The sequence below is a fragment of the Cottoperca gobio genome, chromosome 6 (assembly GCF_900634415.1).
Source record: "Cottoperca gobio chromosome 6, fCotGob3.1, whole genome shotgun sequence".
Lineage (NCBI taxonomy): Eukaryota > Metazoa > Chordata > Actinopteri > Perciformes > Bovichtidae > Cottoperca > Cottoperca gobio.
Genome location: NC_041360.1, coordinates 21,150,443 through 21,165,935, shown reverse-complemented (window position 1 = coordinate 21,165,935; position 15,493 = coordinate 21,150,443). Strand labels below are relative to the sequence as shown.

The 15,493-nt window shown below is 41.7% G+C and overlaps 1 protein-coding gene across 2 annotated transcripts in view; it reads right to left on the bottom strand.

Annotated features, from left to right (window-relative positions):
• The window catches only part of shisal1b (shisa like 1b), a 30,101-nt gene extending 14,883 nt beyond the window's left edge, over positions 1-15,218 (bottom strand). For both annotated transcript variants that reach the window (XM_029434655.1, XM_029434654.1), the window contains exon 1: positions 14,659-15,218. The gene's annotated coding sequence lies outside the window, so the exon portion shown is untranslated. The remainder of the gene's footprint in view (positions 1-14,658) is intronic.
• Between the last annotated feature and the right edge of the window lie 275 nt (positions 15,219-15,493).

The window sequence follows — 15,493 nt, the reverse complement described above, 5'->3', positions numbered from 1 at the left end:
TGAAATTGGCAATCTGGCCAAAAATCCCTATAGGGACATTTCTTTCTGCTTTTGACAGGAGAAATGTTTTCACTTAGTCTGTAATTTACGAGTACAATTTGGTATTAATTATAGGGAAGTACGCTTACATATATGAACATATGGAGAGGTACGTTTCCAATAATAAATACAGTATTTAATAGTATTTACTTTAAATGTTCTGAACCATAAAAGCATTACGGTTAGTGGCAGCACTAATTATGCAACAGTTTCCACACATAATGCCTACTGGTGCTTTATACCAGCACTCCAAAACATTAAAGACAGAACTAAGAATAAATAATAAATACATTTCTCTTATGAATATTCAACTGAAATGTTATTAATTCATCAGTTCATCCTGTTGAAAACTGAGATTAAAAAAACATATAATAGCCAGCAGATATTTGATTATATAACTTTGCTTGGCACGAAAGAAAAAACGTTACAAGTGCACTAAAGTGACAGTGTTCTTAAAGAAAGTGTTGTTTTAACAAATATTTAATGAACTACACAGATCTTGCTCCTTCGGCGCTGTGTTTTCATTGCAGAAATGCTGAAGAGCAGTTTGCGATGCATCGTCGGAGTTCATAAACTCTTCTTCATCTATCACCGTGCGGTTACCATTCACCGATGCGTCATAGCCGTCCGTCCGCGGATGCTAAGTGAGATTAATGGGGTGGCGGCACATAGTGCTTAGCCACTCTTATCCCTGTTCTTTGGCAAATTTATTCCTTTAACAGTACGGGAGGAAATTGCACATAAACGGTCCCTGCCCATGCATTAGTTAAGGGTGATGTTTATGGTAATGTATTACAAACTCTGTCACTGAACCTTTAGCAGCGGTTTTATAACAGTTAAAGTGAGGAACACCTTGTGGTTGAATGTGACGTTGAAGCTCATATCAGTGGCAGCTACACGTGATGGAGGAACCCAGCAAGAACAGAAACAATAAGCTATCTGCACACGTTTTATACCATGTAGCGTCAAAATGGTTTGGACAAAACTTGTATTTGCTCATCAAAACCATAAAATGTCCCATATTTATGGCATAAATTCAATTGCAATTTAAGTACCAGAATCTGCCTTTGACAATGACCTCAAGACCCCCGAGGGCTTGAGCTGCAAGTTTGTGCAAAGAAAGTTAAACATCCTCTCTGCAGAAGCTGTGTAACAAAACTCGAGTCCTGAATTATTGAGAAGCCGACAGCAGCTGACAGCAGAAAGCACATACTCAATGTGTAGCTCAGAATTGATTCCTGCTGCACTCATATCTTTGATGTGGAGCTGCATCGATTAGTTGATCAACTGAAAGAAATTCCAGATTCTTAAACGTGAGACTGTTTTTTTTTGATGACATAATCTATTTAATGACTTCACCTGGTGCCCTAGGATACTGTGATTATCCTTAATGAGCACAATCATTGGTTGCAGCCCTATTGAAAGTACACCACCTTTTATTTCTGCTTATTGCTGCCGATACAAAGTTGATCGGTGAGGTTCACGTAGGCTGTGAAGAATGTGAAGAAAGAAGAAGCAGAGCTTTCACATCTTTGCACACCTGGCTGATCCATGCAGAAAGCGGGGGTAGGCTGACGGCTTGTCGGTTTCACCAAAAGTAAGGTGATGCAGACTTCCAAATTAGAAATCCAAAAAGGTGAGAAACCTAAAGTCCAATGTGCATAAAGACTTTTATCTTTAAAAACACGCCTGAAAGGGACACACAGACTGATCTGAGTACTGTAAGCAAACTTAGGTATTACACATTTTGACACACAGAGCCGAGAGCTGCAGCAACACTATGGTATCCTACCTGACCCGATTGGACTGAATCTAATTTGGACCTGGTTTCTAGGATCCCAGAGGACCCGTGAAGAACTGCGTTCCCTTTTCAGACTGCCTGAACTACACCCCTAAGACAATATATACTTGTGTTTCCTCAGGGTGAGATGCAGCCTCGAGCTGCTTATAAATAAGTTGTGTAGCAGCATGAATGTGAAATCAAGCGTTACTGAAAGAAGATGTGCCTGTTTAATTGAGCCTCCGTGGATAAACAAATGTATTGGGGGTGGGGGGGGGGGGAACTAGAGTTGTGTAAACACCTTGGAGAATCCCGTTCCCTGTCGGTTACTGTTGTTCTACTTGTTCCAGCTCCTACTGTACTTGTTGCCACGTTTTCTTACGTAATCCAAACAGCGCAGGCTGATGGTTGCACATGTCCAAAACCAATATACAAAGCAATACTATGGACAGATATGTGGAGCACTGCAGGCTGCCTCTGTTGGAGCCTTTTAAAGCTTTTTGATCAGACAAGCTGTTGTTTCTTCAGAAAGCCAGGCAGCTGAGGTCCCAGGAGGCTTGTTAAAGTGGCATTTTTTTATGTTTTTACTTCTGGTGAGAGCTTCAGTGTTGCCTACTGTCAGATGACAATGTGCAGTACGACGAGGGATTCCCATCCTATCAAGTCTCCCTACAAACCGACTCCGATTCCTTTCTCCAGCTGTTGTCTTTTACAAGAGTTTCACGTTTCACCATTGTGACATTACTCTCTGTGCTGTACAAGGCTGCGCAAGGGCAAGGTTCACTTCATCAAAGTGCTGGCCGTGTGTTTGCAAAGAAGAAGTGAATGGTTTGTGTAATGAGCCCGATGGTAGTGAAGCAGAATATGTAAATACACAACATAGTACACAGTGCATAGCTCTCTGGGACTGAAACCCACTGAGCAGCTGAACAGGCGTGCAACGCAGATGGAGCTGCTTGCTGTTTATATCTGAGATCAAACTAAAATATACATAAAGAGCACGAAAACCCAGTTTTAACCACTCTGAGTAAATGTAAAGACGGTTACTGCGTCAGAGGAAATATTTTAAAAATGAACACTCTCCCGGGGAAACCAAAAGCACACAGAACTTGTTTATTTGTCTACATATTACTCACGTTTGTTGCCTGAGAAAGAAGGAAATATTAGGTGACCAATTACTGCAGTAACCACAGTGAATCTAACGGCATTTTCTCCATCAGCACGCAGCTTGAGACCCAAATCTGTCAGAGGTTTGATGAGGGAGAGTGCAGTGGAAGATTTTGGGCTATTTGAAGATTACACACAGTGATACGCTGCGCCTCGTCATCTCATGATTCTTGTCCAAGTCTGATCTTTGTTCACACATTAACTTTAAAGTCGGTGACACGTTATTATGCTTTCTAAAAAAAAAAGTATTATTTATTCATTTTGGCCTGCTGTGTCTTTTATCTGAGGCGCTTTCAAGTTTGTAAAGGCACGATCTCAACGTTACAATTCTCTCTCTCTCTCTCGCTCTCGTTACAGCTTAACTTTATTTTTAAGGTGAAACATTTAAGCCTGTCATTTCGAGTATTCCCAGAACCTTGTTTTTCTCCTGAGGATGATAGCAGTTGGATATTTATGCAGCCGCTCTGCCTCATTATTAAGTTTGTGTTTTCCTCAGAGCGCACAAATACTCTCTGTGTTGCTACGCCGCGTGTTAATCCGTGTTAATGTGCATTATAAATCACCCTAAAACACACGGGTTTGTGAGCATCGGGACTGAAGTGCAGTTTAGAGATGAGACTCCCACTTCACTCGGGGAGTGAGTGCGCGTTAGCTAAGTGACTGGTTGCATCTCATATCTGGGTTTGCTGATGGGCTCGCATCCAAGTGCCGATCAGTTTTCTGCTCTGTGCCTAATTGATGCTCCCTTTGACTGTCATCATAATAAATTGGGTTTCATTCACTTTTGATGAAATTAGAGCTTCACTCAGAAGCCCCATAGTGCTCCATTAGGATATGAGCCCGTGTTGGGAGATTTTGAGTTATGAGCTTATGATCATCGTTGGCATACAGCTGAATCGTGTGCAGAACAATTGTCAAGAGTTAAGAGAGGCAGCCAGAGCCCAAGTCACGTTAAACAGTTTGGCATGGCTGTAAACACGGGCCACGTCGTCAGAGGGGACACCGCCAATGGCTTTCATCGCGAAATAAAAGCAATGCTGAACTGTTTGGAATTAAAATATATAACTATTAAGACCTTTCCTGTTCAGATTATTTACTGTTATTCGTTCACTGTTCACAGTTTATTCCTTCTTGTAAAGAACATGCCGTTATTGGCCTTCTGTGCCAGCTATAATAACCTCAAGCTGCATGATGTTGATTTAAATTACATTTGTTGTATTTAATTTAGGACAGTCTGTAAGAAGGAAATGCAATCCCATGAACATTACATTTAGTTTTATTTCCCTTAGAGCTTTAATAAAAGCTCCCAATTACTCTGATTTTATAACAAAACAGACAAAGTTGATTCGTAGGTCTTACTTTCTTCGTTAACTTGAATAGATTTTATGGTGTATATTTAAATGACAATTCATCATTCAGGTTTACACAACTACCCATAATACCACTGCCAAATGTCTCCAGTATTTATTAATTGTTCTACTATTTGCTACAAACCGGCACGGCCCAGGTATCTTTCCATTACAACCTGATGAAGCCCTGTCAGGGGAATAACAGCTTATGCATTTGCGCTGTATCGCTGATAGCTCAGAGCTGCAGAGCAACACATAAATTTGACTGATGAACAGAGGTTCTTCTTCGGTTTATATAATCAGTCACCTGAATAAATATCCCAGATCAAATATTCTAAATAAAGCCCAGAGGCATCAACGTGTTTTGGTCTGGTTGCTTGATGTTGCTTGGGAGACGTTTACGTCACAGAAGATGTTACGTCGAGTAATGAACACCCAAAGGGAAGTGTACAAAGGAGAATAACACACACGGTTGCCATACAGCCTGTTGTGGAGAGTTTGGCAACATAATAGGCTCGGCCATTGTGCAGCACATGGGTGGTCTGTTTCTGTTTTTGACTTGGTAATGGTTTGTTAGCTTAACACAAGACAAGAGAAGAGCTGCAATCAAAGTTACATCTGCTGCAGGCTTGCTGTGTTTCTACCTGCTGAGAGCTGTCATGTTGATGGAAACCATTCTTACTTCATCATCAATTTGGATCATAAAGGCAGAATGGAAAATAATAAAAGGTATTTGTGTGAGAATCTCCCCAGATTTAACCAGAATAATAACTCTGATGGATTAATTTTGTATATGCAGCTTCTGTAATACCTGGTAGTAATGGGAAAACAGCATCACATTGTTTGGGACAATGTACCTTAGTAAAGCCTTTAAGTTGAATATTTCTGCAGTGGTCAATATCAGCATCTGGAAATAAACCTCCACCGGCTTCACTGCTCCAGCCTCATTTCAGCTTAAATAAGCAATAAAACATAAAAACTTTGGATGGGAAATGGTGATAGGAAAAGAAAGATTGAAAAGAGTAATTATAAGACGCCAGAACACCCCAGTGATTAGTGTCATCCAGCAGCTGATAGCAGAGAGTTTATTCTTGGCAGAATCAGAATTGAACAGGGTGAAATCAGTATTTTTTGCTTGTCAGTAAATATATGCATGCAGTGAAGGAAAGACCGCTAATGAGACATCTACTGGAGTCTAATAAGTTGAATTCATTATACAATCCAGGTCTCAAAGTCAGCTGGGGAATGAAACTTTTTGGAGCCCCATTTAATAAAAAGCAGATCTACAAAGGTCTTGTTTCCATGTGATGCAGTATGAATTAATCCAGCTCACTTATTACTGCATGTGAGACTAAATATTTAAGGTTGTTAGTGGCTGTTAGACAACAGGAAAAGAAGCTGGAGTACTTTAGTTTCTGTGTCTTTTACTAGCACCGACACTATTAGTTGAATTAGTTGTCGACAATTTCTCTTTTCAAATGTCAAGATTTGATGCTTTTCATGGTTTAATATTGTTGTAAATTGAATATCTTTAGTCAACGAAACAATGTCATCACAATGTCCATTGGTTTTTCTCAGCACATGAAGTTCCAGAGAAAAAAAAAAGATTTAACAAACTGTACCCTACTTTATAGTTTGGCCTCCTTAGCCACCTCAGAAATGTTCAAATAAAACAGAATAGAGAAAATCATAACTAATATATAATAATGATAATATAATATATACTACTTCAAATAGGGATATTAATAATAAACCGTTTACTCAGAGGAGCGGCTTGTCACTAAAAGTGAGAATAGCTGGTCCACCTTAAATCTCAGTCCACCTTAAATCTCAGTCCACCTTAAGTGAGCCTGATCCCGAGTTCTTGCTAACATCGGGGCTGACCCCGTTCAATTTGCTCGGGTCTTGATGAGTTGTAGTATTGTTTCGACGACAAATAAACTGTTCACTGCTACGTTCACAGCTAGAATTGTACTGCTAACTTCATACTTACAGTCAGACACATGACAACCCACACAGAGCAACGTTATGCCAGCAGACACACAGCTGACAACCTCGCAGCTAAACGAATTGATGCGATCGAAGACTTACTTAGAATGTGGCTGCATGTGGTTGCAAACTCTCCCGGAAGTGTGAACCGGGGACTCGGTTGCCTGTTTTGCTCATACACTGCAGCTGGCGATAATCGATTAATTAAAAAAAGTAGCATTTGGATGAACTGATTGTGGAAAAAAAAGCTTTAGTTGCAAGCCGAGCTTTGAGCAGCATCTCTACTAGTCTACTAGGATTGGGCGTTGTTGAGTTTGACTGCTAAATGTCACAGAGATACACTAGCTGTCGCAGTTAAGTCACTTTCAAGGCCCAAGAAAGCCTTCCAGGAATTGTTCCACAGCAGCTCCCAACACTCACAGGTCCATGAAGGTTTGAGCTGCCTGCAGGCTACACAAAGACCTCATCTGTCAACGCATCAGTGCTTTGGCCCTCAAATTCAGTTTTCTTTGGTAGTGGGACTGTGACTCATACAGAATAACTGGACGTGTTTTGGCTCTGGGGTTTGTGAGACATATCCCGTCGACTGTTTGGTGTCTGTGATGCAGACAGACAGGACAGTATCTCCCAGACACAAGCCAGCATTGTTTGTTTGGATTTGCTTTAACACCCCACTCTGGGCTCAGTTGGTTTCTCTTGAAAACGTTCCCCGTCATCATCCGCCTGACCCTGGGTTTGAAATAGCAGACAAATAGCCTTGTGGGGAAAATCACAAGTGAAGAAAGAGAGAAATCATGACATGGGACTGTAATGCATGACAAAACTGCAGCTAAAACACAGCAGTTTGAGAATCTGTGTTGTCTCCCCTGTGGCGTGCATTAATATTGAAGGTTTCTACAGACCACCATGCTTGTGAAGCAACTCTACACCAGAAAATATAATGTTCTGATCCAACAGCTATCTCACGGTATTTAATACTAATAAACCAACAATGAACAAGCCTGAAATAGGTTTAGTTTGTGTTTAGTTTGGTGTAGCTTACACACTTTTGCACCCACAGAATCCTAAAAGATTCTACTCTTTGTGATTGAAATGTATACAAAAGGGGTTTTTAGACTTTTTCTTAATATTGGCAAGAGATTGCTAAACTCTTCTGCGATTTTTTAATTTGGAACAATCCTGGATAACGGTATGGCACAGCAGGAATATCTCTGTTAAAACTGAAAACTGAATTTCCCCTTGAGGGATTACTAAAGTATAAGACAATACACAGAGGAATGGCTGCAGGCAAACTCTCCAACAAAGGACAAAAAGACTGACACTGCAACTGTATAGAGAAACCGGCATTTACCTTAAGACTACAATACGATCATATATCTATGCACCTATAACATGTAACCTATTACTACATGTGTCATCAGAAGACCGTGTTCCTTTAAGTCTATCATGTCGCCAATGTCAATGAAAATATCACTTCAAATAATATTCACAGTGACTTTTACGAGTGTTTCAGATCCAATACCTCCCTGCACACAGAGTAGGGTGTGAGTTCACCCTCAGATAACCCTCCTAAACTAAAGTCTGTCTTAAGAGGTTTAACACCCGAGACTAGACCCCATGCAAGTGAAAGCCTAGAAATAGCCGTGACAGATACACTGTGGAGATCTGGAGGGCGCTCGAACACCTCGAGGTCCCAGAGGTCAGCGAGGTCAGCGGTCACACTGTACTACCAAGAATACCTCAGCTGTGAACGCATATAACGCTCCACGCTGCTCCACATCCAAACCCTAATGGTATTTTGGCAGCGTGTTTATGTGGCCTGTTAGAAAAACCTTAAAATGCAAGGAGCCCTTCCAGCAATCATTACTGAAAGTGTTGGTTGACTGGCCCTCGTAGTGGGATTGCACCTCATTAATGAGGCTGTCCTGATTTTGACCCACGGAGAGTGAACTCCACTCATAAGTTTGGCGGATCTCCGGTGAATAATCGTTTCCTACAATGTCCTCGAATGCTCCCTGAATGCCAGTGAGTTCAACTCTAAGCTCTAATATTATAAACGTGTGCTAAATGCTCTGAAGTCTCCACTAAAAAGGCTCAATTGAGCTGATTTCTGTGAATGTGGATTTTTTCTTATTAACAATAGCAGAGTTACCTGCTGGTGTTGCACTGATAATACGTGGATGTGATTATTGCGTCTATTTAAATTATAAGTCATTATTGGTGAGAAGGATTACTGCGAGACATTATATTACATAGTGAATCAAAAAAATATGAGCCCATAATGACTCATGGATTATAGTGAGTAACACAGCGTGGTGAGCACATACATCGACGCTACAATATAGACAAATACACAACAGTTGAGTTTACACCCCATGTAATGAGGATTTTCTGATGTGTGACAGTGTGTGAAGCTGAAGGCTCAGTGCTAGCTGACTGAAGAGAAAAAAGCCCTATCTGTCACCGGCGCACACACACACACACACACACACACACACACACACACACACACACAAAGCTTTTATCCACGTTAATACATTTCCTGCCTCGTACCAACAGCAGCATCGCTGTGTCTTCTGTTTTAATGACGAGGACCACCGGCAGTGGAAAGAAAACAAACTGAAATAACGCATTGTTTGGAGCGAGGACGACAAACCCCAGAGATTTGTTCACGACAACTACTGACTCAGAGGCCCAATCTGTATTTATACTACGGTAGTTTATTAGACCCTTTCAAAGGAAGACGTGTTGTTTTTTTGGTAGAAGTAATGTTGAATGAACAGAAGTTTTATGTGCACTTTAAAGCTGTAAAAGTTTGTTGTTTCTCCTTTATATCTAAAGTCAAATCAGTGAGAACATAATGCGAATATGCCTAAAAGTACAAGGGTCAACAGCAAATGGAGTAGGCTTAGGTGTCAGAAATTGACTTCCACATTATATAATAACAATGAGTTTAGTGATAGTGATGAACCTGCAGAGATGTATCACTGTACGGAGCTTCGTAACAAGTTTCTGCTCATTGTTTAGCTGTTTAAGTTCACTTTCATCGTTTTCTTACCTCAGCAGGCGGCCGTTTTCAGTGAAAATACCTGCTGAGCAGAGACAGATATATCCCTCAGGAGAGGAAACAAAAGTGCGAATACTAGACGATGTGGTTATTTTGTTATATATAAACTTTTCTTTAAGATCAAGAATAAACTTCATCGTTGATCTATCCAGGAAAAACTACCCATATTATTCTATTCTTGTTTTAGATTACATTTGTATGCACAAATGTAATCTAAAACAAGAATGAAGTAAGCATCTTTATTGCTCATCCAGAGGTTGCATGCACAGCTGTTCCTTCATTCCTCTCACTTGCCATTTCTTGTTGACGCTGTAGATGTAGACCTACCTTGACACGTGCTTCTTTTATCTGCTGATAAAAGCTTTTCCTCTATGTTGCACGGATGAGCCAAAGTGACAGAGGCTCTGCTGCACCTCTGGCTCTGTAATCAACAGCCATTGTCTGACACCAACCGACGTTTAACCCTTCGCTCCCTCCCCGTGAGTTTCTGCTGTCACTCGCATCTGCTCTCTCCCTGCAACACCTCAGTGAAGAAGGTCAGCCAGACAATCGCCTTTATATGGACGTTTGGAGCTGCACATACAGCCCACACAGTACTGTAGCTATCAGATTTTACAAACAAAACATCAGGTTGTGAGATATTGCACATTACAATACATGAGACCAGTTGTTAAGTTGGCTCCACCTCAAGATGCTACACTTTTAAACTAGCTACTTACTTATGTTAATGCACCAGAATTAATAATCATATGTAACATGTTCACACTTGAAAGGAGAGTATGTTTAGTTTTGACACTTTTGGTACATCTTGATAATGGTCTAAAGTTTTGTCTGTGAGTATATTAACATTGTGGTTTTACTACTTACACTGTAACAGTACCAGAAAAAAGAGATGATGTTGTCCGCTCATTATCACGAGTCACATGTAACTCTCATCAACTGGAGGTTAAACACAAGTCGGAGAGGAGGCCACATTGAATCGCTGCTCTGGTCACAGACACCAAACAATGAAAATTGACAGAGTGGAGTCATGCATAAAGATTTAAATGTCAATATGTCAATAGTCGGGTTCTTCTCAGTGTTTTCTCTTTCACAATCACTCATGAGTAAAGACTCCTGACCTTCCTCCCTCAATAAGGGTTCTTAATGATGTACAGATGGAGCTTATTATGTATGCATGGGAACGAACAAGAACGAGTATAAATACTAATACAAATACATAAATACTCATTTGCATAATAGATCCAACCTGATTTCCCCAATTACAAAATGTTCCTCTCGTGAATAATCATCCATGTGTGATTGAACATTTTCTGCTACAAACGTCTCAAGGGACTCTGAATCGATCTTGTGTTGACCACACGCACACACACACGCACACACACACGCATACACACACACACACACACACACACACACACACACACACACACACACACACAATGCCTTCCTGACGACAATAACCTCCCCCCTCTAAAAACAACAACACAGCCACGAAGGAGGACATATTGACGTTTAGATTTTGTGAAAACATTTAAAGGGCTGTTTTATCAGCTGCAAACAAGCAGAGATGTTCGAGTTGTGTGGCTGTTGCAGAAGTGTTGCAGTACGCCCAAAGAGGTCAGGACGTATACATGCACGTGGAGCGGGCTACTGATTTTAACATTGACAGCATATTGACACAAAGTGCTAGTTGGCTCTCTGCCTCTGGCGTCTAATGGTTACAGCCTTGAAGAGTACACGGGGGCCTCATGGAGAGAGAGCAAGTAGGGACTGTGTGCGTGTGCGTGTGCGTGTGTGTGTGTGTGTGTGTGTGTGTGTGTGTGTGTGTGTGTGTGTTTGTGTGTGTGTGTGTGGCTGCTAGATTATCATCTGTCTGGTGGAATCTGATACGGAGGAGAAGCCGGAGTCGAAAGCAGCGTTAACGTTTCATCTGCTTCTGTCAACCTCTCTCTCACACATATACACACACACACACACACACACACACACTTATATTCTTCTAACCCGCACACAGCTGTAAACACCTGCACATGCATACTGTACACACATTCTTGCTCTCTTTCTAAGTCTTTCTTTCTAACAAGCACACAAACAGAGATCAACACAAATTAAAGAACAGATATAAAAAGACACACTTACTGTACAACCACCCACACACTCATGCAGAGCCAAGCCCAAGGCAGGGAAACGCGGTGTGAACCCTGGGGAGAGAGATGTCACGGTGACAGACTAGATAAACCAAATTAATGCAGAGTTTTCTGCACCGCAGATCGGAAAACAAGACACTTCTGTGCACACTGAGTGACTACATGCTGTGTTTATTTTGGGTTAGAGATGTTATTATTTGGCTGCCACTGATGCTTTTGGTGTTATAAATAAGTTATACTCACGGTTGGAAAGTGTTCAATATGATTTTTGGTGAGTGGGGGATGAGAGGATCCAGTGATGAAAACCTTGATGTGTAAACCGATATACATTTGTATATGGTGAAGTTTGAACTGTATTGTTAGCAGAAAAACAACCAAACTGAGTAAAACTAATCGAGTGTGAACAGACTTCGTTGTTCATTCATTAATTCGTCTGCCCCTTGTATCCATTAGGAGGCATAGCAAAGGTGACACGCACTAACTTTCTGCCCCTCTGTGTTGTTCTCTTCTTAGAGTGCAGATTTCTTGTTTTTATTTTACTTTGCAAATTCAGAAAATGTGTATCTATTTGAGATTGAAGTGGGTGGAAGGCACAAAGAAAATGTTTATATAAGACTTATTAGGAGTTAATAATAATAGATTGTAAGTGAAACTAGTGTGTAGCTGTACATAGACGATAAAAGAAGCTGGTAGATCATTTCCAGTAGTGTCTTATGACTCATATGCAGATTTAGTAGGGTGGTAGGTAACACATCTTTTAGTATATTACTCTTTAACATTGGAGACATTTGGGAATATATAGTTACTTGGCTGAGAACATGTTTAATTTCCAGCCAAGAAATTGTCTTCTGTTTGTATGTGATAAACTGGGGACACACTTCCATCTCACCATGACCAAAAAATAGACTCCAAAATACAGTTTCAGTTTGTGCTCGCTCCCAAATAGCTTGCTCTGCCTTCACTCTGATACTTCTAGAGAGATGGTTAGATGGGTTGTGATGTGTGCGCAGTGACAGAGAATGCTGCTCTGTAAATCCAAGAGGGTGTTTCTTTCATTTTTGCCTCATCTGAACGGTGATAGGAACCACCATCCGTGAGATGACGATAGCGCGGTTGTATTAATTTCAGCTCCTTGCCTCCGACTTTTATGTCTGAGATTTAGGCACCGAAAACTCTTCCTCTGCCAAAAGATTGGCTGCATCTGGTGCCGCCAGCTACTCTGCAGTTCCACCAGTTTGATCATCTGTTCTAAATTTGAAATGCTCCTCACTCCAAATTTTCACCTTGAGGGCTTCTGCCAAGCCACCGGTCACGACGCCTCTCCCTGCTCCGCCTCCCCTGGTGTGAGTGTGTGTGTGTGTGTGTGTGTGTTATTGGTGCATAAATATGCCCGGCGGAGAAATGTGAGTGTGTATACTTTACGTGCGAGTTAATGTGTGCACCAAGCAGACATTAACACCCTCTCAATGTCAAAGACTCCTCCTAATATGGAAAGTCTGATGGACTCACTATAACTTGCCCTGTGTGGCAGTTTTCCGTGTGTGTGTGTTGTGTGTGTGTGTGTGTGTGTGTGTGTGTGTGTGTGTGTGTGTGTGTGTGTGTGTGTGTGTGTGTGTGTGTGTGTGTGTGTGTGTGTGAGAGACAAGGTGACACAGGAAACAACCCTCTGCTGATGACTGATGGCCAGGCCCAGCTGTCCTGACCTCGCTTATGTTTGGTTAGTGCTATGGAGGTGACTGACTAAACAAAAAGTGGGGACGGTGACCACACGAATCTGCTGCTTAATGTTAGTGATAAAAAAAAAAGCTAATTCTTCACTTTAGATGTTTTGGTATAAACACAGCCTGCTGAATGTAGACCAACACTTTCCTGCCACTGAAATTAATTGACAGCAAGGCTTAGGCTTTTGTAATATCTCTCCTTTTGTGTCAAAACACACACGGTTCAGAATAATAGCCCTACGTGTCTCCACCTGTGTTTATACTGAGAGCACAATACTCTTTTTTTTCCCCTTTTAATACACATTTAATCAAACTGCCCTCCACCCAAACCTGCGACAAGGCTTTGTGACAAATGGTGAGCAGGGTGGGTCTTCATTGGCTTCAAGGAGAATTGTTTCAATCGCATATTGTAAATAAATACCGCCTGAACAAAGGCAGAGTCCTCAGGGAGCTCATTCATCGCATACACAACTGTTCATCCATTCATTACAGATAGTACACAATGGTTCATCCAGGAATCACAATATAGAATCACAATATGAGCCATAATGTTTTCTTTTTTAATAAAAATGTTCTCCTATTCTCTCTTTGTCTGGCTAGTTTAAAACATTTCTTCCACTTGTGTTAATTAAACGTGAGGGCTCACCTAAGAGACATCACTCCACTCCAATGCACACCCAAGAGACATTTTATCCATGTGCATGCGTGAGCGCACACACACACACTCACACACTTTCTGTGCACATGTGCTTGCAGTACACACACTCAGAATAATGTTCACTGTCATGCAAAATCATAAAAGCTCACAACTGCGGCCCCTGGGCCAGTTTTCACACGGACACGCAGGCGAAAGCAGGATTTTTCACAGAGGAGCAGGCTTTTGTGTGAATGAACAATGGGAATCTCCTTGCTCCTCTCTCCTCCTGAATCCTATCATGTGTCACTATGCGTCTCCAACACGCCTGTTTCCAAGTCACCGGCAGCGTCGGCTGCCAGTCCCGCTTAATTGCCTCCAGTGTAAAGTGAAGGCTGAGGAGATCGAGCTGTCCTCGCGTTTTCCTGCAGCTCGCTCGCTGCTACCTGAGAACTGTACAGGATACCTTTGGGGAATTATACAGTCGTGTTGACCTAGAGAGAAACTTCAGTAACCGACGTGGGGACTGCAGGAAAAAGAAATGTAACTAAAGGGACTTTTCATTTTCAGAACTGTTCGCACTTAAGAAAACTGCTCTGTGAGGACATTTAATTGAATCCTTAATAGACTACTAAGGGATGGAAAGCACATGAATATGAAAAGCTTTGAATAGGAAATGTCCTGTTAGAGATAAATACAGAGAATAAAACAATAACAGCAGGCAGTGTTTGTTCTAACGATAAGCACGTTTTCCTCACTAACCTTTGCTCGAGCCTGTAGAAAAGGAAAAGGTCTTCTCGCTCACTCCCGCTGGCAGAATTTCCCACCCTGTTGCTTCCTCTTCCTTTGTTGCGCCTTCCTCACAAATAGATCCTCCTCATCCTCGGTACCGGGGCTGGAATTAACGGCTCATGAGGGAAGCCAGGCGGAAGAGAAAGAAAACACACCAGAGAAGAAAAGAAACACTTCTCCTCTCGCCCCTAAGTCCTCCTTGGCAGTGTATCCCCATCCGTCAGAGAACAGCGACTGAGAGTGTGAGAGAGAGAGAGAGAGAGAGGCAGAGAGAGACAGATGAAACGATACTGAGTAAGTGGGCGAGTGAGAGAGTTAGTGAGAGAGGGAGGGAGAGCGAGCTTGTGTGTATGCAGTGGAGGGAGATCCTCTGTACATGAGCTCCTGTTTATCTCCCTGTCTGTCTCCTCTGCATGCATTCCTCCCAGACAAGCCACAAGGTCAGTTGCTTTTACAGTAACAAGACTTGATTTCCTCTTGAGGGAAAAGACTTCCTGTTAGTTCTCAGCTCAACTTCCCTCATAAGTGAAATCTCATTTTAATGCCTTTTAAAAACCTCTGTCTCTCAATCTCTCTGTCTCTCTCTCTCTCTCTCTCTCTCTCTCTCTCTCTCTCTCTGTGTCTCTGTCTCTCAATCTCTCTCTCTCTCTCTCTCTCTCTCTCTCTCTCCTCTCTCTCTCTCTCTCTCTACCTCTCTCTCTCTCTCTCTCTCTACCTCTCTCTCTCTCTCTCTCTATATATATATATATATGTCTATCTCTCTCTCTCCTCTCTCTCTGTCTCTCTCTGTCTCTGTCTCTCTCTC